This window comes from Pteronotus mesoamericanus, unplaced genomic scaffold, assembly GCF_021234165.1.
Source record: "Pteronotus mesoamericanus isolate MK-2021 breed Mesoamerican mustached bat unplaced genomic scaffold, CSHL_Meso_final contig_214, whole genome shotgun sequence".
NCBI lineage: Eukaryota > Metazoa > Chordata > Mammalia > Chiroptera > Mormoopidae > Pteronotus > Pteronotus mesoamericanus.
In genome coordinates, this window is record NW_026555089.1 from 577,700 (window position 1) to 605,040 (window position 27,341).

The 27,341-nt window shown below is 67.3% G+C and overlaps 1 protein-coding gene across 1 annotated transcript in view; it reads left to right on the forward strand.

Annotated features, from left to right (window-relative positions):
- The window catches only part of TNNI2 (troponin I2, fast skeletal type), a 210,381-nt gene that overhangs the window by 173,129 nt on the left and 9,911 nt on the right, over nucleotides 1-27,341 (forward strand). The window lies entirely within an intron of this gene.

The window sequence follows — 27,341 nt, forward strand, 5'->3', positions numbered from 1 at the left end:
CTCCATCCCGTGACCAAGGCTCAGCCAGAAGAAGGGGCAGGCCCTAACCTCAAGGAGGAAAAGAGCTTGGAGAGGCTGCTTTAGAAAAGGTCATGTCCAGGGGGAAATTAAGTGGAGGAATGTGCTAGAAAGTGACCACAGCCACAGAGGCACTTGTGAGGCTGGCACAAGAGGGGGTGGCAGGGGGAGGGCGGGCAGAGCCTGCCGGCTGTGTCTGGCTGTGTCCGGCGGGGGCGGGCTGGGGTCCTTGGCCTTTGCCAGAGGACAGCAGCTGAGAAAGGACTGCCGGCCAGTCCCTTCGACGCAGAGTGGAGCCTTCTATCTGGGTCGTTGCTGGGATTCCCAGCACCTGGAGCCGTGCCTGCCATGGGGCAGGTGCTCAGCGGCTTTGTGGAGGGGGCGCCACAAAGGGTGCTCGAGACCCCGGAGGTACTGACCCGCGGGCTCTGGGGTCCCTCCGTGGTAGGCAGCGCCTCGGGGCCTGACTGTGGGGGCTGGGACCCAGGCTGGGTCCGGCCTCTACCCGCAGCGCCCGAGGGAGCCCACGTCCCCTGAACACGCATCTTCCCCGGCCTGGTCCCTGTGCTTCCCGAGGGACCTGTGGCTGCGGGTGGGCCCCTGGGGCCTCTCTGCTCTTCACAGGCCGAAGGCCCCGTGGCGTGGCCCCCCCCCCCACGTCAGAGCCATTCGTGGTGTGGTTGGCCAGAGGGCCCCAGAGGGCCTGTCCCCTGTGCCCTGCCACATGGGCAGGGCCACAGAGACGCCCCTTGGGCCAAAGGCAGGCCTGGGGGGACAGGGCCCCCAAGCAGCCGGGCAGGCGCGGGGCCCAGGGCACGCCTCCTGGTCTCTGGGTTGGGGCCGGGGCCCGGGTGGGCGGGGCTGCCTGTCGAGTCAGGGGCTGGGGGCTGGGGGTCGCTCCTCTTGCCCTCCCCTCAGACGCCTGGTGGGCCGTCCCTCCTGCGGTTAATTGCGCAGCACCCCCCACGGGCCCTGGGTGCTGGGACGTCACGGGACCCGCCCAGGAATCCCTCCCTGCGGAATTCATGCTCCAGACCGGGAGCCACGCCACAGAGGCTTCTAGAAGGAGACAGGGGCTCAGGGAGATCCCAGGGCAGCAGAGGGACAGGGAGTGACAGGAAGTGGGTGTTGCAATGGGAGAAGCCTCACGTGGAGGACAGCTGAGCGGAGCGCAGGCGGGGCGGGGGTGGGGGATGAGGTCAGAGGTCAGAGGTCAGAGAGCAGCCCATGGAGGACTCCGGTTCGTCTCGGAGGGGCCTGGTCGGGGCCACTGTGTGCTGGATGCCGGCGGGGATGGGGGCCGGGCTGGGGGGCGGGCTGGCCGGCGATGGGCTGCAAGCAGCGGTCAGCTTTGGGCACGCTTCCGAGGCAGGGCCGGCAGGATTTCCCGGTGGATGGGAAGGTAGTGTGTGATGGGCGGGGGGGGGGGCTCCACGCTCACTAGGGGTCTGTCCAGACTGGCTGGAAGGCAGCGTGGTGTTGGCCAAGACAGGTGCCGGAGGAGAGGCCCGGGAGGAAGGCCGGAACCCTGGCTTGGACATGTCCCTGTGAAGGTGACGCCCAGGGGACAGACAGCGGCTGGAGCTGGGAGTGGAGGGGACAGAGCCGCGCTGAGAGAGGAGCTCGGGAGTCCTCAACTCGCGACAGCCCCTAAGCCGTGAGTCTCGGCCGAGCAAGAGCCGAGTGCAGAGGCGAGGAGCAGCCTTGGGGCCGCCCAGCGTGAGGTCTGGGGGTGGCTGGGGGACAACCGACCGGCGAAGGAGATGGAGCGGGCGCTGCCGGGAGCAGAGGCCAGGAGAGGAGGCCCCAGAAAGTGCAGGTCTCGGAGGGGCGGCCGCCGTGGCAGGGGCCGCCGCAGGGAGCGGCCGGCGGCCTCTGGATTTGGTCATCTGACCTTGAGGAGAGCAACGCCAGCGATGGCTGGAAGCTTCGGAGAACAGCTCCAGAGAGAGCTGGGAGCCCAGACCAGGTGAGGCTGACGCTGGGATGGGCAAGGAGACCGCGGCAGGCACGGGGGCGTCGCGCACTAACGCAAGGTGTGGGGGGGTCCTCCCTACGGGAGCCTTTGGGGGGAAGCTCCTTGGTCCCCCTCCCAGGTAGGCTGGGGAGCGAGGTGCCCATGGGGAATCCTGGAGGGGAGCAGAGACGAAGGAGACGGTTTCCGTGACCTGGGAAGCAACCCCGGTTTGTCCTTTCAACAGGAAGCGCCCGAGCAATACCGCGGTAATCGTCGAAAAGGCGGGAGGCGCCGGTGAAAGAGGCTCGAAAGAGGCCCCAGCCTGGAAGGCACGTGCCGGGCAAGGGCCTGTGGCGACAGAGGCGAAGAGCGTTTGAAACTCGGCAACAAGAACGCGGACACCCGAGCTGCAAGACGGGCGAAGAGCTAAACAAACGCACGTCACCGCGGAAGACACGCAGGGGAGGCAGGCGCCGGGAGAGGCGCCTGTGTCCTGTGGGAGGTGCACGGTAAAACAACAGTGAGACAGACACCGCCACACGCCTATCGGAATGGCTAAAATCCAACCCAGTGATGCCACCGGCCCCGGGAGCCCGTGGAGCAGCAGGTGTCTCGCCCGCGGCGGCGGCACAGAGCGCGGACGGCGCCGCCGCTCGGGAGGACGGTTCGGTGGTTTGTTGCAAAACCGCGCGTGCGCTTTACTGTAGCATTCAGCCACCGCGCTCCCTGCTGTTCACCCAGAGGAGCCGAACGCTCGCGTCCACACGCAACCTGCACGTGAAGGCTCACCGCAGCTTTATTTGAAATTGCCAAAACTCGGGCGCCGCAAAGTTGTCCCTCCGTCGGCGCTGGGGGCAGAACCAGCGGTCCATCCGGGCAGCGGCATGTCATTCGGTGACAGAGAGAAAAGAGCTACCAGGTCACGAAAAGGCACGGAGGGAACTTAGACGCGTTTCACTGCCTGCAAGGAGCCGGGCTGAAGAGGCTCCGCGGTCTGAGTCCGGCTTTGTGACTCTGGGGCAGGTGAGACCCGGGAGACGGAGGAGCTCAGTCGTGGTGGGGAAAAGAGGGGTGAACGGGGGCGCCGAGGGGATTCCAGGGCAGTGACACCGCTCCGCCTGAGGCTGGGATGCTGGACAAGGGACATTGGGGATTTCCCCAAAGCCACAGGGGATACAACTCAAGGAGTGAAGTGGTCACGGGGCACTGGGGTTAACAACACTGGCTCGTCAGTTGTAACACGTGGGCCACAGTCGGGAAGATGTTAACGGCAGGAGACCCCGTGTGTGTGAGCGTGGGTTTGGGGACCTCTGTCGAAGCCAGCCACCTCTCTGTGTGGCTCATGCTGCTCTAGTGATGTCTCCTCGTGGGCGAAAGGAGTGCCGATCTCTTTCTGGGGGAAATGCTGAGTCATACTCTGCCAGCATTTAGTAACTCCTGTTTCTCCGGCTGCTCCGCGGTAGGAGGGTGAAAAGGCAGCTACAGAGGCACAAACATCTGTTGCGTATAGTTCACGAGCTACCAGTATATGAAATTTAAAAAAAACCCACAAACCGATAAAAAAATATGCAACCCGATAGAAAAAGAAAAAAGCAGATGCACGGTTGGCCAGAGGCTTCACAGGCAGAAGGGACGCACAGGTGCCTGGCACAGGTGCGCACGTGTGTGCGTCCTTGTCTGTCCTCAGGGGGCTGTGGATCGGACCTGTCACACTGTGCACACCCACCGGTGTGAATGCGCGGGGAACCAGGACCTGCCGAGCGTGCGGGGTGGGCCGGGGCAGGGGCGGCGGAACGGACGTGCGGCTGGCGGGCAGGCCAACGGGCAGGCGGGCGCTTTGGAGGGCCGGGGCCCTGTGCTGGAAGCTGGCCCCACGCTGTCCTTGGCCAGCAGCACGTCTGCGAGGGGGACGCACACCAGAAGGGCCCTGGTCACCCGTCTGGGTGCCAGGCAGCACGTGCACGCAGGGACGTTAACAACAGCCCCAGAAGGAAGCCTGGAGGAGCTTTGTCCCCAAGCCTGTGGAGAGACCAGTCGCCCGGGCAAGCTCACGCCGCGGCAGGCGACCCCGGCCTGCAGGGTGCACGTGCGCCATGGCGGGGCCTGCCCACCCCAGCTGGGGCCGCGGCCAGGCCGGGTCCTTCCTTCACCTCCGTCCGCGCAGTGACAGAGGGAGGCGGGATGGGGTCCTAGGTGGCAGGCGGTCTCTTCTGTGCCCAGGGCCCAGGAGGCGAGAAGGCCCCGCAGCAGCCCCCGGGACGATGCAGGACAGCGAAGCGTGCGGCCGCGCCCTCCTGCTCGGGCTCGGAGCCTGCGAGCCCTGGGGCCTGACGGGAGCAGGGTCTGTGGGCGCCCAGGGGGCCGGGCTGCGGGCCACGCCTGGGTGGGAGCTGCTCGGGGCGCAAGATGGGAAGTAGTTTCCGAGCCGGCCCTCCCCGGGGAGCGGCTGAGATGCTGAGTCATGCCCGCTGGGCTGTCCCCCGGAGCCTGAGTCACCCCGCTCGGCAGCCCGTAGAGGCGCATGGGGTGCAGCTCCCAGGGACCCTGCCGCGGACTCGGGCTCTTAGTTCCACAAGGGCCTGCGTAGAGGGGGCGGGGGGACGTGAGGGGCTGGTACAGTTCGGGCAGGGGGAGGGGCCCGGGGCACAGGGGACGGGGCCCGAGGCGGGTGACTGGTCCATCTGGGCCAGCCTGCGTGGGCTCTGGCGCCGTGCAGAACAGGGGCCTGGCTTGGCTACAGGTGCCGGCGTGTGCGCTTCAGCGGTCCCCACCGGAGTCACCCACCCCCGGCGTCCACGTCCGCCCCAGGACGAGGCCGTTCAGGGCTCCGCAGCCCGGCCGCTGACCCCCGCACCTTCGCCCAGCTCTCAGGGCGGCCCGGAGAAACGGTTCTCGGGCCTCGCGGGGGCTGGAGCAGCCATGTGCCGCCCGGTGGGCCCGAGCCTCTCCCCTGTGCCCCAGCCACCGGCACCCCTCAGCTCTGTGCCGCGTGGGGCCGGCTCCGGGCCAGCAGGGAGCCGTGGGGCCTGGCGCGTTCGGGCCACCTCGGGGGGACAGGGTGCGGCAGAGGACAGCTGCTTCCTTCAGTTGCCTGGGCCACCTGCTGACCTTTTAAGCTGTCCACTCCCCCCAACACACACAGATGCGTGCGTGCGTGCGCGCGCACGCGCCCCCGGGGACTGTGCTGAGGTAGAGATGAAGCCCGGAGACTTTGGGAACACGACGGTATCTCAGGGCCTCAGCCAGGTGCTGATGAGAAGGAGACCAGGGGCCTGGTGGCCCACAAGCCGCCGGAAGAGGCACTGCGGGGCCAAGGACTGAGCCCTGAGCCACGGGCTTCCCCCACTGTGGCTGTCCTCGGGGTGGGGACGAGGTCTGGCAGCCACATGGGGACTTTGGGGGACCCCAGGAGCCCACGGGTCTGACTGGCCTCAGCGTCCCACTGCACCTGGAATGACTACGTGTTGAGCGTTGCCGGGCGCCAGTCCTGAGCTGCACCCGGGGAAGGACGGGACAGACACACTCCGGCCTTCCTGGGCTGACCGGACCCAAGCCAAGCCCGTCACCACTAGGGGACCCAGTCACAGGCCACGGGGCATGCGGAGGGGAGAGCTGGGGCCGCTGCCGCAGAGTGAGGACCACCGCGCCCCTTCCCGGAGGAGGGACGGAGCCGCCCAGGAGCCGCGCAGGGCGGGGCCCGCGGGGAGACGGTGCCCCCGAGCCAGGCAGAGGGCCTGCAGCAGACGCGCGCTGGGCCAAGCTTCGGGGGCCCCACCCCATTCACTGGGGGGACAGACGGGCACCCATGACGCCCCTCCTCTGGGCCCCTGAGGCCAGTTCTTGAAACAGGCCCGAGGCCTGGGGTGTGGGGGTGTGGGGCTCAGCGGGCAGGCAGGCTGGGGGCGGGGGCGGGGCTCTCAAGGGCACCGGGTCGCTGCCCGCTGGGTCTGTGACCAGCGTCCTCTCCCGTGTGGCATCGGGCTCAGCGGCGCCAGGGCGCCCGCCCCTGCTCTCTGAGCAGCAGCAGACGGGTCGCCAGGCCAAGCATGGACAAGGGGAGGGTGGGGTGGGGGGGTGTCACGTGGCGTCCACCTGGCTCAGCCGTGGCGCCTGGGTATTTTCTGCATGTTTCTGTGAAGGTGACCTTTAGCTGTGATTGGCATTGCTGACCTGCTCGGACTGAAGCCGATCACCCTCCGTGTCGTGGGTGGGCCTCGCGCATTCTGCCGACGGCCTTGAGAGAACAGACTGAGGTCCCCGCGGACCAGGGGATTCCGCCTCCAGACAGACTTCCGATTGGAGGTGCAACGCCAGCTTCCCTGGGTCCCCAGCCTGCAGGACCCGCAGTCCCGTGAGCCAATCCCTTTGAGCCCACCTCTCTCCAGACAGACAGAGATCTAGGTGGACGGATGGCGGACACGCGCACCGTTGGCTCTGCTTCTCTGCAGAGCCCTGACTGATGCGGCGGGTCCCGTGGGGGTGTCCCCGGTGGTGTGAGCCGCGCGGTGGCGGGGGAGGGGGAGCGGGCGTGCAGGGCGTGGGGCCGGCCAAGGCCTCGGGGTGGGGGTGGCTGAGGGGCGCGCTGGGCAGGCCCCCGGCGAGGGCCGGGCGGCAGCGGTGACGTGGGAAGGAAAGCACGGGGCCCACGCTCAGGGGGCCCGCTGTGTGACTGCAGCCTCCAGGTAGACGGGGAGAGCCCTGGACTTGGACTGAGACGCTAAGAACGGGACAAAGGGGACGGCAACAGACCCTAGGAAGGGCCGGGGACAGGAGGCGAGGAAGAGGAGGCAGCATTTACGTGCCCCCTCTGCTCCCCCTAAAAGTAAGGACGTCGCCGTGGCTCTGGAGCGAGTCACTGCGGAAATGGAGTTGCCCACATCCGCGTCCTGCGGCTGCCGGGACGAACGGCCACACGCTGGGTGGCTTAGACCAACCCAAAGCTGTCCTCCGGGGGCCTGGGGGCCAGAAGTCCGGGGGCTCCAGGCCGGGCCTTGGTGCCCCTGCTCCGCGTCGGCGCCCGCAAAGCTGGCTTCCCGTCTCCGTCTGTCCTCAGCCTCCCGCCTCCCAAGCACAGAGACCTGCGGGATCGTCCAGGGCCCTCAGCACCTCAGGGCCCTCGGCTTAGCCTGCAGAGGGAAGGGCGCCTGCTCACGAGTCTGGGCGTCAGAACGTGGCCGTTCCCGGGGGGCACTGTTCTACCCGCACACTGCCCTTCGCCGACGCGGAGAATGTTGGGGTGAGGGCAGGACTGCCGTCGGGGCCCAGAGCGCGCAGGCCAGCGGGCTGGACGGCAGGGGCGGGGGTCCCCGGGGAGCTTGGACCCTGGGCAGAGCCAGGACAAGGCCAGGGGCAGGGTGGAGGTGTGGGAGGCTGCTGGCCGAGAGCGTGCACTGAGGCCGGCTGAGAGGAGGAGGCGGGGACCGGCCAGCTGGGGGCCAGCGTCTGAGTGACCTGTGCGGCTGGGGACAGGTTCCCTAGGGGGCTGAGGGGAGGGGCCGGGGTGGGCGGCTGGACTTGGGGAGGCGCGCAGGGCTGGGGGACGGGGGACTGCCGGGCGGCCGCCGGGCACTGGCCGCGGTGGCCCGGTTTCTCTGCTGGGCTGGGCGGGCCGGCGGCTTGCTTTTCCGTGCCGGCTGCGCGAGGGTCAGTTGAGCAATGTGTGGCTTCCCCTAAGTGCTCTCAGGCCCTCCAACTGTCCCGCAGGACAAAGGTGTGACCGGTGCCCCGGCAGATGGAGGCCAATGGCGTGGAGGGCACTGCCCAAACCCCTGCCTTCGCCTCCGCCCCAGACGCGGCCACGGCCAACCCCTCCCCGTGGCCACACGCCCGGCCAGCCGTACTGGGGAGCCCAGACATGCCGCCACGAAGGGGCCCCGGGCCGCCTGGTCCCCGCGCCCTGCAGAGGTGCCCTCACAGAGCACCGGGCAAGAGGGTGCCCACGTCGCTGTCCCCCCGGGGGGGCCCCTGCGACCCCGGCATGACCTCGCAGCAGTGGGTGCAGAGGTGGGTCCCGGAAGAGCCCAGGGGAAGCCTCACCCCACCCCCGGGAGAACCTGCTCTGCCGCAGCCGACTCCGGCTCCCAGAACAGGCCTTATCGGCCGCCCCCGCCCCGCCCACACCAGCGGGGCCACGCAGGGCCTGTTCCCAGGGTGGGCCAGTGGCTGGCGGTCAATCCCCGCCTGCTCGCGGGGCGCCAGCTCCCGTGTGGCACCCAGCCCCGCCTGGGCAGCTGGATGAACGGGTCTGGGGCTGCTACGCCCCCTCTCCCAGGCGGTGACTCAGACAGACGGGCAGGGAGAGTGGGCGGGGGCAGGTGACAGGTGGCCCGTGTCCCACGAACAATACCCTGATTCTCCGAGAGCCCCCAGGGCGGGGGTGGGGGGCCTGGTCAGGAATCCCCGGAGCAGCCCTGCCAGGAACTCTGGCCTCTCCTCCCCTGCCCGTCCTGCTGTGCCGACTCTTAGGAGTGGCCCCCGCTTCCCCCAAGGGCGGGGGCGGCTCAGGCCCCGGGTGGGCAGCCACCCGGTCCCCCTCCACGCAGGCCGGGTCCCGGACCCCCCACAGAAGTGCCCTCGGAGCACCCGGTCCTGGCTAGAGCGCGGGCCCCACCCCCCCAGCCCGGGCCTTGTCCCCAGAGCGGGAATCGGGGGGCCTGCCCCCCCGGGATGAGGAATGGGGGTGGCACCCAGCCCCGGAAGTGGGCACTGCTTGGGCACTGGGGACACCGTGAAGGGCGACGGGGACAGAAACTCTCCCCTCTGGGGCAGTTGGGGGGCAGCGGGGACCTGGGCAGTGAAAGAGGTGAACTCATGAGTCGGGGAGACGTGAACTTGGGGACTGTCTAGGGAGAGGGGCACGAAGCGCTGGCTGGGCCCCGTCAGAACGCCAGGACGGTGGCCCGGGGAGGAGAGGGACTGCTGACCGTCAGGGACAAGCGCCCAGGCCAAGGGACAGGGGGCGGGCGGGAGGGCGGTCCCCGCAGCGAGCAGAGAGCGCGGGGCCGCTGTCGGGGGAGGGGCCGAGGCTGGTCCCACAGAGATGGGGGAAGGGCGCTGTTACTGCCCCTCCCCCTCCCCGTGTGGCCCAGACTGAGCAGGGGGGGTGGCACGGGCACCCCTGGGGGTCTGGAGGGACCAGCCTGGAGAGTCCAGCGTGACGCAGGTGAGGGCGCAGCCCCGGACACGAGGAGCCGTGTCCCCAGGAGAGCGACGCGGAGAGGAGGAGCGGAGAGGAGGCCCAAGGCGTGGGGGGCACCGAGGTGAGCAGAGTGCGGGTCCCTGGGCCCCTGGCCCCGGGGCTGGCGCGGGGGCTGGCCCTGCGCTGGCTCTGCCTGGGGCGGCTGGAAAGCCCGGCCCCGCCCCCGCGCCAGCCCCGTGCAGAGTGACCACGGGCCCAGGCCCTGCTGACCGAGCACATGACAGGAGGCCCACACTGCCATCAGCGGCTTCGACAGCGACTTCCTTCCCGGCCGGCGCCTGCTGTCTGTGTGTCTGCGGCCACGTGAGCTGCCCCCGGCCCCTGTGCTCGGCCCCGCTGCCCTGCCCACGCCACAGGCCTGTGCCTCACGGGGGGCAGTGGCTCCCGAGGGCCCTTCCACAGCAGCCGCAGCCCTCGGGCCCCCTGCTCTGGCCTGGCCCCCGCGCCCCCCAGGACGGACGCATCCCGCCAGGCCCTGCCGCCCTTCCTCCCACTGCGGCCGCGACAGCGGGCACCCCGTTGGGAGCCGCTGGCAGGAGACCCACGGGGGCCCGCAGGCCGGCCCTCCCCGAGCACAAGGTGGGGGCCGCGGCCCGGCCCGGCCACCGAGCGGGGGCGCCGCCCCCTGCGGCCGGCAGCCAGGCGCTGATCCGGCTCCTTGTAAGATTGATGGATGGGTTGAGGACGGATAAATAGAATGACGGATGACAGACGGACCTGGAAGACGTTCTGTCAGGGCAGCGCCCTGACTAATACACCAGCCTGGTCTCTGAAACCTGGACTGGGTGACGTCACATGGCGGGGCGGCTTGGCAGGCGTGGCCGAGTGAAGGGTCCCGAGCCGGGGACAGGGTCCTGGGAGGCTGGGGGACGCTAAGGCGGGCGGCGGGAGGGCAGCGTCAGAGTCGGGAAGTCGTTGCGGCCTTGGAAGCTGGGCCGGAGAGGGTGCGGGCGGGGGGCGGGGGGCGGGGGGCGGGGGGCGGCTCCCTGTTGGACCTGGAGGAGCCAGGGCGGGCGCCCCGCCTCCAGGGCGCGCCTCCGTGCCGGTCCCGTCGGCAGTGGCACCGACCTTCGGGCGTCTCTGGGCCACAGGGCGGAAGGAGTGGTCTTGGGTCGCATGTTAAATACATTGCAACACATAATCGCACAAAAAAAAACCCCCCACGTTTCAAGTAAATTTACGATTCTGTGTTGGGCCACATTCGCCGCCACCCTGGGCTGCGGGCTGGACACCCCTGGTCCGGGGGGACCCGGCTCCTAAGCTGCCGGGCGGTGAACTGGCTGCGTTCAGTCCCGATGTGTGTGGCTTTTTGCTCCGGCCGCAGAAAGAAAGCGAAAGTGTCCTCGTGAGGGTGACTAACAGTCCAGACGGCCTGGGGCTCCCCTGGTCTCCACAGTGAAAGTCTTGTCCTGGAAACCTCTCTGCCCAGGCCAGCAGGACACGGTCACCGGCTTGCCCTCTGTAGTGCCAGTCCCCAGCTCGCCGCGACGGGCCCGAGGAAGGATGGCGCAGCCTTCTCGCCACCGGCGAGGAGACAGAGGCTCAGACAGGCCAGCGGCAGCGAAGCCGCACGGCCAGGATCTAACCCCGGGGCCCGGCTCCCCTGCCGCCCGGGACGCAGGCGGGGATGAGCCGACGCCCTTCTCCTGCCCTCGCCCCTGGCCTGCTGGCCGGGACCACAGCCAGGGCCCTGCCCGCCGCCGGCCTCTGTCGCCACCTCCGCAGCAGCCTCCCGGGGCCCGCGGTTCCACGCCCCCTCGCCCGGAGGATCCCCTGGTTTCGATTCGTCGCTGGCACGCCACTGAGTGAGGAGGCAGGTGGTCCTCGAGGTCCGTCAGCAAAGCAGCGTGAGAGTGTCCAGGGCGGCCACACAAAAATCCACAGTCGGCGGCTTGGACCACGGACCCTCACGGGCCCTGTCCTGGAGGCTGGAGCCCGCGATCCGGTGTCACAGGGCTGCTTCCTCCTGGGGCCTCCCTCCTGGGCTGCAGACGGCCGTCGCCTCCCTGGGTCCCCACATGGCCGTCCCTCTGTGCGTCTGTGTCCTGGTCTCTGCTTCTGATAGGGACCCCAGTCCCATCGGATGAGGACGCACCGCAGTGACCTCAATTAACCGTAATCGCCACCTTCAAAACCCACCTCCGCATGTCGTCACATTCTGAAGTCCTGGGGGTCAGGACTCCAGCATCAGAATTTGGGGACACAACTCAGTCGCCACAGGTGGCGTCCCCGTCCCGCCCCCAGACACCCGGCTCATGTGTGGTTTGTACGCGCACCTGCATTTTTCTGGCAACAACCTCGCACCTGTGGCGCGGTCTCAGACCCCCGCAGGCCCCCCACGGCGGCACGCAGACTCAGCTCTCGTCCCCCAGCACCGCCGCCTCCCGGCCCTGCCCCCGGCCCCCTGGGGGCCGCCACCCGCTCTCCCCTGCCCCCGAGCCCCCGACGCCCCGCGGGGGTCCGCGAGGTGCCGCTTCCAGGACTTCATGTGGGTGGCATCAGGCGGCAGGTGCCCACGTTCGCTGACCCGTCGTCCCACGTGACTGCTCGGAGGTTTGGCCGCGGCTCGGCCGGCATCAAGGTCTCCGCTCTCAGTTGCCGCGATGGCGGGGCACCCTGCCCCCCCAACCCCGATCCCGGAGGTCAGGAGTCAGAGTCGGCGTCTCCGGGTGCCTCTGAGGGAAGGCCCGCGCCCCGCGCCCCGCCCTTTCGGGTCGCCGGAGGCCCGGACCCCCCGGCTGGGGGCCCTTCTGCCGTCAGCCCTCGGCGGTGGGCGAGCCCCTCCCGTCACCCCTGCCACCCTCCCGGGCAGTCACGGGGCCCTGCCCCACTGTAAACACCGTGTGATCTGTGATTGCATCGCGTGTGCTCGGATGATCCGGGATAATCTCCCTATTTTGAGGCCTGCTGCCTGGCCACCGCACTCCGTCTGCAGCCCTAGGTCCCCCCACCCCTGAGCACAGTCACCCTCTGGGACTAGGACAGGGACCCTGGTGAGGGGCAGGCAGTCGGCCTCCAGCTGCGCCGTCCCCTTCCTTTCCCCTGCCCGGCGGCGGTTCCGACACCTGCGCCTTCATCTGTCTGTCCATGGGGGGCGGGGGGGGGGTGTTAGTGTCTGCTATTCCAGCTGCGGGGACGCGGGGCGCGCGGTAGGGACGCGGGGTCCCAGTGGAGTCTGCCGCGTGAGAGCCCGCTCTGAGCCCCGGCAGTGAGGGGCCCGCGCCGCCCGCCCCAGCGCTGCACGGCGTGGCCGGTCTTTGTTCCAACGGCTCCAACAGATCTCTGAGGTTCTGATCTGCGTTTCCCTAATGACGTTTTTAGAAAGTTAAAAAAGAAAAGTTTATGAGAGAGAGAGAGAGAGAGATGCAGGAAACACCAGTCCATGTGTCCCAGCTGGGGACCAAGCCTGCAACCCGGGCGTGCGCCCTGACTGGGAATCGAACCGATGACCTTTCGGTGACATGATGATGCTCCAACCAACCGAGCCCCACTGGCCAGGGACCTAACGACTTTAAAAATTGTTTTATTGATTGATTTTTACAGAAAGAGAGAGAGAAAGAAACATCGATTTGTTGTTCCAATCATTTATGCATTCACTGGTTGATTTTTTTTTTAAGATTTTATTTATCTTCAGAGAAACAAGAAGGGAGAAAGAGAAGAAGAGAAACATCAACGTGTGATTGTCTCTTGTGCGCTCCCAGCTGGGGACCTGGCCTGCAACCCAGGTAGGTGCCCTGACTGGGAATCGAACCGATGACCCTTTGGTTTGCAGGCTGGCGCTCCATCCACTGAGCTGCACCAGCCAGGGCTCAGGGGTTGATTCTTGTGTGGGCCTTGGCTGGGGGTCGAACGCACAGCCTTGGCGTGCAGGGCAACGCTCTAACCCACTGCGCTGCCCGGCCAGGGTCCCTAATGGTGTTCCACGTGCTCAGGGACCGTGTGTGCATCTTTCCTGGGAGGAGATTGTTCAGACCTTCCCCCATTTCTTTATTGAGTTGTCTCATGATTGAGTGGAAAGAGTTCTTTAGACGTTCTGGATACAAATTCTTTGTGGCCAAAAGAATACGTTTTGCAAATGTTTTCTCCCAAACTGTGCGTTATCTTTTCATTCTTTTGACAGCATCTTTCCCAGGAAAGTTTAAATCTTTTTTCTTTTTTGATACCATCAGATTCATTGATAATTTTTCTTTCCTTCCTGCATTTTTTTGTTTGTTCAGTATTGCACTTACCAAATCTTTGCCGACCTCGGGGCCGTGAGGCCGCCACCGGGCTTTCCTCGGAACTTCACAGTGTCACCTCTTCCGTCGCGTCCGGGCTGCGTGTGCGTTCATTTTTGGGAAGGACGCTGGGCAAGGGTTGATGTCCGTTTTCAGGGCCGTTCCACTGCTCGAGCAGCTGCTGGCCAGCGAGAAGTCCTGTCCTCATCGACGGCTGCGGCGACGCGGTGGGAAGTCCGTGGGCCCCGTGCTGCTCCGCCCACCCGTCTTCCCGGGGGGCTTCCCACCCGCGTCTCCAGGCCGGGCTTTGTGGAAGCCGTGCAGCGGGTCCCAAAGTCGGGAGGGTGAGTTGTCCACGGTGATTCTCTTTTTTCAGAGTTATTTCATTCATCTTATGTCCTTTGCATTGTCATATGAATTTTTGAGTTGACTTGTCAATCTCTATGAAAAAATCTCTCCTGGGGTTTTGGTTGAGGTCGGGTTGGACCTACAGGTCTGTTTGTAACCAATGAGTTTGGGTTCTTGTCTCTGGATGTGGAAGAGTTGGGGCCAGGGACAGTGACGAAGGCCCAGGCAGACGCATCGAGGCTCCGCAGAGGGCGAGAGCGCCCAGCGCGGCCTCGGGGTCTGTGCCCGGATGTGGGGCTTTGGGGTTTTACTCCTAGGAACGCGGAAGTGCTGGGGGTTAACCAATCGGGGTGTGGGTTGCCTGGCTGTGCCCTTTTTAGGAACGTCAGGGTCCTGCCGCATTTGGGGCATGTGTAAGTAAAGTAAGGCATTCTGGGATTGTGCAAGACTTACTATGGGATGCAGGAAGATACTTTCCCAACCAGGTATTGAGTCTGCCTCTGGGGTTTGTGGCTTGGCTGCAGACCTGAAAAACGAACTTACAAGAAGTAGGGGGGTTGTTTCAGAGCCACCTGCGGGTAACTGCCGCAGCTCTGGGGGGCTTGACACGATGCAGCGGTTTTGGGGAACGTTTTACTCCACCTGTTTCAAGCAGGGGAGAACCGGCGACTCGGCAGCGTCGGTGTTTTCCCGTCCACACACATGATCTCCTTCCTCGCTTTAGTCCTTCACTCTCTTAGTCATATTCCCTAGTTTTCAGGGTGCAAGCCTCGGACATCTCCTGCCAAATGTTTCTCTAAGTATTTCCTCTTTTTATTCTCCTGTAAATGGCGTTTTTAAGCTTCAACTTCTGCCACCGTGCAGCAACGTCGGTTCTTTAATATGACCTTTTCTCCTCTTCTGGTTCAGCCTGGCCTCGCCCGGCGCCCGGACCCCCGAGCCCCCTCCCGGGCAGGCCCACCCCTGCAGCCATGAGGCTGCCGGGCGAGGAGTACAGGCAGCACCACGTAATTGCAGGAACAAAGCCTTGGGCCCGCTGACCACAGGGTTCCGGTTGAAGCAGAGATAACATCTAGGTCTCAGGGTGTTTCAGCTCGGAGCCTGCAGAAGCGGAAGGCCCGACTGGCAGTCTTGTGACACCAGGACCGACCCCTGGCCTCGTGTCGGCCAGCCCGCGGGGACCGCGACCGAGTGTGTGCCGCTGCTTCCTTCAGTGTTTGGGGGTCCACTGCGGGGACATCTGGCCCTGGCGTTTTCTTGGAGGCAACCGATCGATGCCTCCCTCACATCGCCGTTTCTCTCCCTTCCTCTCTCTCCAAACAGCGATGAAAGAACCATGTAAACCGGTGGTCGGCCTGAGGAGACCCCTGAGAGGCCCGAGGGGAGGCGCCCTTCCCTGAAACACCCCCGCTCTTTCGGCCAACACACCTTTGTTGGCGGGGTGCTGCTGGATTCACAAATCGCTCAGTAAGGCCAATTGGGTCTTCTGATTTGCTCAGCTGAACTGTGTTCCTCTAACAGTTCTCACTCACCGTGTTGGTTTCTTTAGTGGACACGGGGCTCCTCGGCTTGTCTGTCTCCGGGGAGCTTTGGGGCAGGCTGTCTACCTCGTCTCTGTTTTTGTTTTTGTTGTTATTGATTTGTTTTTTAAGAGAGGGAGGGAGGGGGAGAGAGAGAGAGACATCGGCGTGTTGTTCCATGCCTAGGCGCCCCGTTGGCTGGTTCCCGTGTGTGCCCCGCCCGGGAGCGAACCCGCCGCCTTGGCGTCGCGGGACGGCGCTGCCCCCGACGGACCGGCTGGCCAGGGCCGTCCGCCGCGTCGTGGTGGCTGAATACATTGGCATAAATTGTCCACTGAGTTCCCTCGTGACTCTTTTTCTTTGTAAGATGTGTTGCGATAATCTGCGTCTCCTCTCGTTTCCCGAATCCGTCCGACTAGACCGCGTTTCATCGGATTTTTCCCCTGCGGAGAAGAAAGCGTTGTGCTTTCATTGATTTTCTGTTTCTTATTTCCCAGGCTCCTTCTTTTACGTTTTCCACCTCCTTTCTTCTGCCTGTGTTAGATTTCATTTGTTGTCCCTTTTTTTCTGATTTCCTCAGGTGGAAGCTGAGGTAATCGATGTGCGAACTTCCTTTTTTTCCCCTAACATAAGCAAAATCCAACGAATGTTCCAGTTGTGTTTCCCTTTTTATTCGTCTCCGAAGGCTGTCTGACTTTCCTTTTGAGCTCCCTGGCGCGGGCGCTGCTCTGTCTCCACGTTGCATTGGGTTCCGTTGCATTGGGCCTGCCCAGCAGCTCAAAGGAGAGGGACTCCTTCCCCTCCCCACCCCTCGCCTGGGTCAGCCGGGTGCTGCAGGGGGGCGGGCGGGCGGGAACGGAGGAGCCTGGGGGAATTTTGATGTGTTTATTTGAGCCAAACGGGCCATTGCCAGGAAGCCAGATCGCAGTGGATTAGGCGAAGGCTCCAGAGGGTGGCCGTTCCGTAGTTTGTGTTGCAAATGAGAATTAAAGGAAGAGGGTAAGGGGGTCCCCTGCGAGTCAACGGTGGCAGGTCACGGGGACCAATGTCACCAGGCAGCCTTCACGTTCTGCCCGCCACACACACATCTGGAGGTGTTCCAGCTATTGTTCTCTTTTTAATTTCATAAGTTAATTCCACTGTGGCCTGAATTTGCATGATTTGAATCCTTTTAAATGTACTAAGAATTGAGCTACGGCCCTAACAGGGTCTCTCTCGGTGAATGCTTCCCGTGCACCTGAAAAGAGTGTGAGCTCTGTCCCGGCGGGTGCGGCTCGGTGGACGGGGTGCCGGCCTGCAAACCAAGGGTCACGGGTTCGACCCCCAGTCAGGACACAGGCCCGGTCCCCAGCGGGGAGTGTGCGAGAGGCAACCACACACTGATGTTTCTTTCCCTCTCTTTCTCCCTCCCTTTCCCTCTCTCTACAAATAAATAAAGAAAATCTAAAAAAAAAAAAAAAAAAGGGAAGGAAAGAATGTGAACACTGTCAAAGCGCATTTGTCAATTTGATCTACAACATCGATCATATATTTTTGTAGTTTGTTAGTTTCCTGCCGGTGGGAAGCAGCTGTCTCCCAGATGTTTCTCTTCCCATTTTTACTTCCTTTGAAGGTTTTGAGGTTCGGGCCACAACCCTTCTGAGAACAAAGGCGCCAGTATTCGAATGGCTCCTGCCTCTGGGTCTACGCGGGGCCTGCAGTAACGAACGGACGGGCCCGCCTTTGCCCAGGAAGCAGGACAGCAGCGGCCGGCGGAGGGGTGCGCCCGAGCGCGGGAGGGGGCGGCAGCGCCGGTCAGCAGGCGGGCCTTCAGGATGGGCAGCCGGCGCCGGGCAGAATTCAAAGCCGCGGAAATCCACTAGTTCCCCGGGCACTGAGAGCGGGCGGGGCCGGGCACGGGCGGCCTTTCACGGGGGCGGCGAGGGGGTGAGGAAAAGCCAGCCACGGGCCACTGTTTCACAGCAGGGGACAGACGAGCCGTCCCACGCCCTGCACAGACCCCCTGCGGACGGCCCGGGGGTCCCGCAGTCAGCAGCGGATGGGAGCAAGGCGCTGGGGCCGGCGGTCCCGGCTGGATCGGACAGTCACCGCCGTGACGTCGGCAGGCCCCTCGGCCGCTGTGGCCCCCGTCCCCCGCGTGTGGCGCGGACTCAGACAGGGCCACCGCGTACAGCAGAGGCGACGCCCGCAGCTCGGGGTTGTTGCTGCATCGGTGCTTTGGTTCCGGTTCCCAGGCATCTTGGAGCAGGGCAGGCCTTTCTGAGCAGGACACTCGCTGAAAGCAAAAGCCAGGAACCTCGAAGGCCGAAGTCAAAAGGCCACCGACACGCCGGCGTGAGCAACAGGCCCCGGGAAACGGCCCATGTCCCTAATGCATGAGGAACTGCCGAGGTCACACGTCGGAAGGAGTGGGCGGGGAGTGGGGGCTTGCCGACCCAGGGCAGCAGAGCCGCAAAGGACGGGCATGCGCGTGAAGGCGTGCGCGAGGCCCTGGCAGGAAGCGCGGGGCAGCCAAGCACGCGGAGACCACCCGTGACTGCTCACAGCAGCAAGTGTTGGAGCAAAGCCTTGAGCGCGCGCGAGCGTGGCCCGGGCCGGGGGTCCCGGTGCCGCTGGGCCGGCGCACACACACCAGAGACGGGCCTGCCGTTTCGGTGTTCTCACGTGTGTGTGCTCCGAGACACAACGTCGCTGAGTTTATGGGCTCGTGACCCCCGGGTCCGCGCTGAGCAGGGCAGCTGCGTCCGAGCGGAGGGTGCAAGTCTGGGTGGAGCCGGGTGCCAGGGGATGGAATTCGGGGCGAGGGAGGAAACCCCAGGGCGGAGGGAGCTGCAGAGCGGGGGCCCTCAATCCGCTAATAGCGCCCTCTAACCCAGGGCCCCCAGCCCCGCACCGGCCTGAGGGGCGAGAAGGCAACGTGAGCTCCTGCGCTGAAGCTGGAAAGAGCGCGGTTCCAGGATCGACTTGCGTCCCTAACTCTGCATTCCCGAAGCCAGACCCAGAAGGGCAGACCCTGGTGACCCCTCCCAGGAGCCCCCGGAGGAGTCGGAGCCACAGAGACAGAAGGCGGCGGGGGGGCGGGGGGTGGTCAGAGGCTGGGGGAGGGGGGACGTGAGCGTTTCACGGGGGCAGAGAGTCTGGTGGGGAAGGCGGAAGGTTCTGGAGGCGGCGACGGCCGCCCGAGAGTGTGACTGTGCCCCGTGCCGCTCGGCGGGGCACCTCAAACGGCGGGGGCGGTCCATCCTGTTATGCGTCTTTTACCGCCATAAGGGTTCGGGAGCCCTGGCTGGTGGCTCCGTGGCTCCAGCGCCGGCCTGTGAACCGAAGGGTCGCCGGTGCGATCCCCAGTCAGGGCCCAGGCCTGGGGGGCGGGCCAGGTCCCCCCCGGGGACGCGCGAGGCTACCACACACGGATGTTCCTCTCCCTCTCCTTCGCCCTTCGTTCTCCTTTCTAAAAATAAATAAAATAAAGTGAGATAGAAATGTTGGGAAAATACGAACTTCCTCTCTCTGAGCACCGGCCAGCACCGGGGACGGGCACCCGACCAGCAGCCCCGGGCCCCACCACCATCCCTCCCACAGGAAGCCGGGTTCCCGGAGCGGCGGCCGGTCCCAGAGCTGGGACGTGACCTGCAGAGACAGCGCCTGGCACCGCCAGTCCCATCTGAACACACAGAAACGACCCCGAGGCGGCGTCGCTCAGCTGGACACCCTCGGGGGGTCAGCGTGAACGTGCTGCCGTGGGTCGGGGGTGCGGCGGCGGGTCGCCAGTCTGGGGAAGCACCTTGGCGTGACTGCAATGCCGTGGCCACGCCCCCACGCGCCCCTGGGGGGCGCCCACGGCACAGTTGCCGGCCTCCCCTCTGGCGCCGGTGGCCCCGGCGCCGCACTTCTCCCCACCGGGCTGGGGCAAAGGCGAAGGTAGTCCGCAGCGGTCATGGAGGTCGCTCGTCAGCGGGCTTCGCGTTTGTCCGGCAGGGGTCTCCTGCTGGGCTTGACCTTTGGGCGGGCCCTTCTCGAGCGGGTCTTGGCCAGAGAGAGGCGCCGACGACTATGGTGGTTCTCTGCCTCCCTGAGGAAGCAGAAGGCCACGCACTGGGCAGCTGCGTGGGAGGGAGTTCTGCCCACGGCCCACACCCGGAGGAGGACACAGCCTGGCGCCCTCTGACCTCGGCCTGGCGGGCCAGGGCGAGGGCCGGCTGAGTCACCCCGGGCGCCTGACCCTCGGAAATGCGCGGCAGCAGCTCGTGGGGCTGGAAGCCTTTAAGCCTCGGGTGATTGCTCGGCAGCGGTCGACCACGTCTGCACCCGGGAAGCACATTTAGATAAACGCTTGCTTTTGGGAAGTCACAATGAGAGATATATATATATTAGAAATAGTCAGCACTTCCCTTGTTCCGAGTTTGGGCTGTGGGGGAGCGCGTCTTCAGAGAGGAAGCCTTACAAATAACTGCTGATGAGAGGCTGGACTGGGAAAATGGCTGTTTTGTAACCCTGGATGAAGGAACGGCTCTAGGACAGCAGTTCCCATGGGGGAGGGGGGATTCTGTCCCCAAGGACGGGCAGCGACCTCGGGAGACACTTCTGATGACTGTGACCGAAGCGGTGGGGGGCGGGGCTGCAGATGAGCACCCCAGGGTGCACGGAATGGTCCCGGAATCACGATCGGCTGCGGTGGGCTGACGGAAGGCGCCCTCCGGGGTCTCCCCTTCCGCCGGTCCCGCCTGTGGGTGGCGCTCTGCCCTCCACTGTGTGGAGGCTGTGCCTTGCTTCTCACCAAGGGGCTGGGACGTCTCCGGTGATGAGCTCACGTCATGGAAGATGCCAGCGCTACTGTCTCCTCTGGCCTTGAAAAGGCGGCTGCCACGTACGGAGAGGCTCCTGTGACAGGCACCGCGGTGGCCTGGGGGGGCGGGGAGGACCCCCGTTGTACAGCCGTGGGGAACTGAGCTTTGCCCGCGGCCTGGTGAGCTCCCTTCCCCCGCCCAGGCTTTGGGGGGCCACCTGGGCGCCTGGGCTCCGGGCTGCAGAGAACCAGCCACGTGGTGGCCCCCCAGCTGGGGAGAGTCACCGATGTGTGTTTGTGCCAGTTTGTCACCCCGCCTAGGACACGAAAGCACGGGTCCCCAGTGCCGACCGCGCCCGGGCAGAGCCGCCCCGACCGGAGAAGCCGTGTGTCCTGTGAGAGCCGGACGGTGACCGCCCTGGGCTCTGAGGCCGAGCGGGCTGGGCCGCAGCTGCTGGCGCCGACGGACAGAGTCGGGGGTCCCGCCGGTCCTCTGCTCAGCGGCCCCCCGCCGCAGCCCGCGAGCTGGGGGGAGGCGTCCCCTGCGCCCCTCACATCGCCCTCTCCTGCTGGGCCTCGTCTGACACCAGCTCTCAGCGCCGCCTGTGATGGGAGCGGCCGCCTGGTGGTCTTCTTACTGTCCCATCGCACAAGTACCGGCGTGACACCGGTGGTTTCGCAGCTCTGGGAACCGGGGCAGGAAACGGGGCGGGGAGGCGGCCTGAGATGCAGCCTCTGGACCAGGAGGAAGTTCGGACGATGTAGCAGCAGAGGAGCAGGGCCGGTACCAATAGAGCTGTATCGGCACAAACCGGGGCGGGGGCGGGGGTGGGATTTCGCCTGCGGGTCGGGTTCACGCCAGGAGCGGCCCGGGACGGGAAGCCGTGCTTCCACCCCGGACGTGGTGTCGCCCAACGGGTCCACCTCAGACCGATCAGGCCCGACGAGACGCACGGAGTCAAATACGGTCAAACGCAGTCCCACGCGACCCGCGAAACCCTGAGCCGGGAGTGCCCTCCACGCGTCTGCTGAAGGAGCAGGCCCCGGGCCCTTCAGCAGACACGTGGCAACAACGGGGGGCGGCTCGTCAATGGGAGGGGGCTCCGGAGATGTGGCAGGTGCCCCGTGAGCTCCGAGGCCACCGATGGGATCCGTGTTCGAGGCAGCTGGGAAAACGAGGACCCTGTCCGCGGATGTGACCGGGCCCTGCCGCGGGGGCTGCTGGGGCCTGTGTCCTGAAGCCGCAGAAGCTATTGCAGACATTGGACCCAAGGGCTGAGCCGGGTGGACGGCCCGAGGGGCAGGCGTTTCGGACCCGGGGAGGGCGCGGGCCGCGCTCCTTCGAGCGCGCAGAGAGCGCCACGGCCTGCCGCACTCTCCGCGCCAGCTGGACGCCCTCTCCCCGTGCATTTCCCCTGGGACGCGTCTCTCCGCGTGGTCTGCAGGGGCCCTCTCAGTCCTCCATTCGACAGCGTCGCAGGACTGCCTGTGATTCCCCGCGGCCCTGCAGGGGGCGCTGCCGTGGTCCCCGCGGCAGAGGGAGCGGAGAGGCCCGGGTCTCGTGCTCCTGCCGCCTGGCTGCCAGCTGGGGGGACCCACAGAACTGTCACTGGGCTCCTCAAGATCGGATGTGCCCACAGACTTTGGCCGTGGACATGCCCACACGTACACGGAGCCACAGCGGCGGGGGCACCCGGCGGCCCTGGGGCCCGGCAGGCCCACGGGGCAAGGCCCTGAGGCCGGGAGGGGCCCGAAGTGCAGACCCCACACCCCAGCCGGTCCAGGGGGCTGGGGGAGGAGCGCGGCGGTGGACCCTCCGCAGGCCACACCCGTGCCATCCCGCTCGGCCGCACCGAGGCCGGGGGAGGTGGCTGAGGTTGCCCAGGACAGGGGATGGGGGTCCGCGCGGGGTGACACTGGGGCCCGAAGAAGCTTCTGCGTCCGGCAGCAGCCAGCCCCGCCCTGCCCCCCTCCCGGACCGGAGCCCCACACCCGAGAACCCCTGCAGGGGGCAGAGGTTCAGGGGTGCCCCCCGAGGGCCGGGCCCAGCCCTCCCGGGCCCCCGTACGGGGGGCCGCGGCGCCCCCCTCCCCATTCTGCAGCCTCGTTGGGGCGCCCGTTTGCTCGCCCGCTGGGGGCCGGTCCTCCGCCGTGGCCCTGCCTCGTGGGCACAGGGGCGAGCTTTGGGATGGCCGGGGCGGGGGGTCGCCACACCTGTCGGGGCCTGCGGGTCGGGAAGGGGCCGTGCTGGCGGCGGGGGCGGGGGCGGGGGCGGGCTCCCTCCCGCCGCAGCGCTGCCCCTGCCCCACACGCCCCGCCGGACCTGCACGCCCTGCCTCCGTGGAGCAGGGGCGGCTCCCCCTGCTGGAACGCCTGCCACCCGGCCCATCCCGCCACCGTCCCCACTGCTCCTCGAGGCCCTGCCTTGCCGGCGTGGACCCCTCCCCTGGCCGGTGTGCAGAGAAGGCAGGAGTGCAGGCGGCCAGGCCGGATGGGGCTGGGCAGAGAAGGAGCGTGCCCGCCTCTCCCCGTCTGCCCGCACCAGGCTGGCTCCAGGCCAGGGGGTGGCCCCGTCGGACCCCCTGTGCTCCCCGGGAGGCCCTGGGCCATGCCCCAGTGGCCGGGGTGGAGGCGACCAGACACTGGGCCCCAGCCGCAGCCCGGCCAGCGCCCGTGGCACCCTGGCCCGAGTCTGCCCACGCCCCTCGGTGGTCGCCATGGTTGTGTGACTGTCCGGCCGGGCAACAGGGGCGCGCAGCAGCAGGTGGCCGTGGAGGGGCCGACGCTCCTTCCTCCTGGGGCAGGTTCGTGTGGCGAGACAGTCTGAGAATAGAAAGCCACACTGTCCCAGGAGCGTGGAGTCGGGGGCCTCCGGAGCGCCAGCCCCTGAGAGCGAGAGAGTCCGTGTGCAGGTGTGGGCGGGCGTCACCGGGGCCTCCCGGGAGCTCAGCGGCTCCGAGCCCCCCGCTGGGTACAGGCCGGCCGCCCCGTGACCGAGGGCAGGGCGGCCGGCGGGCTCCGTCTGTCCCGGCGGAGGGACAGCAGCCGGAGGCCTGAGCTCCTGCCCCCGGCCCCGCTCAGCACCCCCTGACCGTGTCTCCTTCTGCCCCCTCGCCGCTGCACTGCCGCTGCCCCCAGCCCCACGCTGCTTCCCCCGTGTGCATCGGGGAGCCGATGGCCCTTGTGCCCCCTTGTCCCCAGCCTGTCCTGGGCCTGGGCACTGGGGGATGTCCCGGGGCCTCCCTCTGTCACATGGGTGACGCACAGTACCTCCACAGGGGCCTTTGATGCGGATGCCTGGGACTCCAGGTGACCCTCTGGGCTAGGGTTTGGGGGGCTGGGGTTGGAGGTCAGGAAGCCACAGCCCTCTCATGACAGCCCCCAGCCTCCCATGACCCCAGCCAAGGGGCTGTCAGAAGGGGCCTCGGTTCGGAGGCTTGAGCGCAGACCAGGCCTCCAGGAGGTGCCGGTCCTCCGGGACGGGGTCCCAGCATGGCGGCTCCGGGGACAGTCGGGGTCCCAGGAGAGGCCCCCTCGGAGGGCGAGAGCCAGGCCGTGCGCTGCAGAAGGGGCCCAAGGGGCGCCCAGACGCCTGCCAGGGCCCTGGGCGGGGCGGGGCGCGCGGGGCGGCTGTGGGGGTCGACAGAGCCGGGCCAGGCCGCGGCCAGCAGCAGCCAGCAGCCAGCAGGGGGAGCCTGGAGCCTGACTCATCCCGGCCTTGCCGTGGTCACGGGGTCCCGGCCCTGCTCCCCAGCCTCCCGGGCCCAGGCGCGCTGGCCGGGACGGGTTCCTCACCCCAGGCCACTTGCTGCCCTGGGAAAGACCTCCGGGGAGGTTGAGAAAGGCCTACAGGAGCGGGGGTGTGGGGACAGGTCCTGGACTACCCAGCGCCGAACTCGGTCGCCTGCAGACCACCTGCAAGACAGAGCGGCGGCTCGGCCGAGCCCCAAGCCTGAGCAGGGCTGAGCGGGCGTGGCAGGGACCCCTCCAGGGCGGTGGGGCCCTCTGGCCAGCACGGGGGGCCTGGGGTGCTCTGTGTGAGGTCCACAATGCTCGCTCAGGGTCCCCACCCACTGTTCCCCACCTGGCAGGCCCCCCCCAGAGCCAAGAAGCCCTGGAGGTGACCAAGAGAGGGGGCTGCCCCCAGGCCCCGCCAGCACTCACAGCCACGGAGCCAGCCTGGCTCCCCGGGGCCCCTGTCCCCTGGCTGCCCGGCGGCAGGAACTCCTTGGCCACCCCGCGACCCCACAGGGCTGCTGGAAAGGGGCCCCTGTGCACCTTGCCCCAGACCTGGGGGGCTTGGGGCCGGCAGGGCCAGCGGGGCTGAGGGGAGCGGGGCTGGCGGCCGGGCCCGGAGCCCTGCGTGAGTGGGAAGGGGCAAGGCCAGGACGTGACGACCCGGCCCTCCGAGAGTGAGGCCAGGACAGCGGCGGGTGCAGGCCAGGGGTCTGCTAACCCGGCGGGAGCGCCTGGGCCAGCCTCCAGGGCCCCGAGCGCGGGGACTCCCAGGACAGGCTTATCCAGAGACACCACAGAGAACAAAGACCTGACCGTCAGTGGATGAGGCCCAGGCCCCTCTTGGGGCCTGGATGCTGGGGAGCAGGGGTCAGAGGCCCCCGAGGTGGGACCCCCACTGCCCACCTTGGTCCCCCCGCCCCGGGACACGGGACCGGCCCGAGCTGCCGTGGACGAGCCCGGGGGCCCGGGGGCTGGGGGACTGGCGGGCGGGCGATGCGGGCGGAGGGGTCTGGAATGCGCACAGAGCCGCTCCAGGCCTGCTGGCGGCCTGTCCGGGACACGCGCCGCGCTGGGAAGGCTTTGATCGCACGCCCCCAGCCCGAGGGTCCCTCTCTCTCCCCTCCCCGTCCTTCCCGCCCTACCCCTACTTGTTGCTCTGCCAGTAAACGGGGTTTGCGTTGGCTCGCAGCCAAACCCCGGAATGTGCCTGCCGGCCGCGCCGTGCCGCCGCTGGGGCCGAGGCGACAAAGCGCAGGCTGTCTGAGCCGGGGGCGGACGGGGCGCGGCCTGCCCGGAGTCACGCGTGAGCCCGGCTCACCGACGCGGGGACAGGATGAATGGGCTCACAGAGCCAGGCCGCCCGTGGAGGGGCGCCGGGCGGCCAAGCGGGCGGCGGGCCTTGGCCCTGGCCACCGGGGGCCCGAGGCCCGGACGTGGCCGACCTGAGGGGTGGGTGCAGGCCGCCGAGGGCCCCCACTGCTGAAATCCCCCATGGGTGGGGTGCAGGGCGCCTCAGAACTCAGGCTGGGTGTGACTCGGGCGGTCAAGGGTGGGTGCACAGGCCGGGGCCTGGAGCCCAGGGGAGCCTCCGCACATTTGTGGTCAGAGGGCGTGCCACGCAGGACTTGGCCCCGCGGGGCGCTGCCAGCAGCTCTTCATGCCACGGATGGAGCCCTGGGGTCCGTGTGAGGGGGTTCAGGCCCTTCAGGTGCCCCGGGGCCTGTGGAGGCTCGGGCGTAGGGGCGGACGCAGACGCTCGGACGGCAGGCGCGGCCCCCTGTGGCCGGGCATGAACGCGGCTCAGAGAGCCCGGCTCGCACAGGCCGGGGCCCCGTGACAGGGCGCCGGGCAGCTGCCGACTCATGGGTGACCAGGGAGGACCCCGAGCCCTGGAGACGGGGAGCCAGCCCCTGCCAGGCTGGCGGCCGGAGTCCTCATTAGGGAGGCCTGGGAGGCCGGGGGACGGCGCCCGGACGCGCCGATGCCTGTGGGCCGGGGCTGCAGGACGCGGGGCCTCGGGGTCCGGAGCCTGAGCTGCACGGGAAGAGGGTCCGGCTGCCGTGACCCCAGGGGGTGGAGACCTGGAGTCCAGACCTACTTCTGGGATCCAGAAGTTCAGGGTGACCGGTACCCAACCCCATCTGCGCAGGGCCACGGGGCCAGGCCTGTTGGCCCTGAGCTGAGCAGGGCGCAGGGCCGTGCAAAGCTGCCCAGACACCCTCGGGGCGCGGGAGGTGGCCGCCCCCGGCGCCGTGCAGACATGGCCCGGGCCCACGTGCCCGGAGCCCGGGGTCTGCGCTGCCCTGGCCCGGATGGGGGGGGGACTCAGGCCCCCAGGGTCCCAGACTCACGGCATCCACCACCCGGGCTCCAGAAAGGCTGAGAGGACAGGTTGCCCCAGCTTTCCAGGGAATGGGGTTCAGGACCCAGAGCCCCAAGAACGGAGTCTGTGAGGGTCGGGGACTGAGGGGCACCCAGCTGCAGGTCCCCAAGCAGCCCTTTAGCGGCGTGGGAGACAGTAGACACCCAGAAATGAGGTACAGGCCCCACACTCAGACTAGCGGGGTGCAGGACCCCAGATGCTCTAGCGGGGTACAGGACCCAGGCACGTCTGGGGTGGGGGCCCCCCCTTGGAGACGTAGGTTCGGCATCCGAGACACCTGGGCGGCGGGCGGGCGGGCGGGCGGCGTGCACATGAATCGCACACAGAGAGCCCCAGACAGGGATGAATGGGACCCACACAGCAGCGAGGGGCGGGCGGAGCGGGGGTGTCCAAACCACAGGCCGAGGCCACCGGCCTGGCCTGGCGCGCAGGCTGGGCGAGACGTGCCGGTGGGGGCTCCGGGCACGCAGGGGCCCGGCCAGGGGTACGGGCTGTCCGGACACCCTGGTGGCCGCAGAGCCGAGTCCTGGGGCCCAGGCCTTGGGCGTGAAGCATGGAGGCTGCATGCAAACTCGGGGGCAGGCGTGTCCCCAGGCAGACACAGGAGTGGGGAAGGGCGCCCTGGGGCTCGGGTGCACTGGGTGGGTGCGCGGCCCGCCTGGGGCTGCAGGGGAGCCCGGCCCAGGCCCCAGAGGCCCAGGGGCCCTCGGAGGTGCAGTGGGGTGCAGGCAGCCCTAACAGGGACCCTGTGCCTGGTCACGGGGGTCCTCGGTTCTCTGACGTGGGGGCTGGAGCCCCCGCCGTTGGCGGGGGGAGGCTACACGCATGGCACATGCAGTTTGATGACGGGTGCGTCCCCTCAGTTTCCAGATAAATGGGTCACAGTTCACCCAGAGACTCCAAAGAGTGGGGTTCACATCTCCCAGGAATCAGGACTCACAGGAAAAAGCACAGATTCAAAAGATGGTGAGTGAAGCCAGGAAACCAGTCCTTCGAAGCCGACGCCCAGGAGAGAGGGGCGCAGGCTCCCAGAAGGAGAGAGCAGGGGTGGCCTGGGTCCAGGACGACCGGCACGCACGGGCGGGGCCCCGGCGAGCAGCACAGGCGCCCCGATCCACAGGCGAGCCCCGCGCCTCATCCTCAGCTGGCCTGGGCCCACCCGGGCCCTGTGGGTGC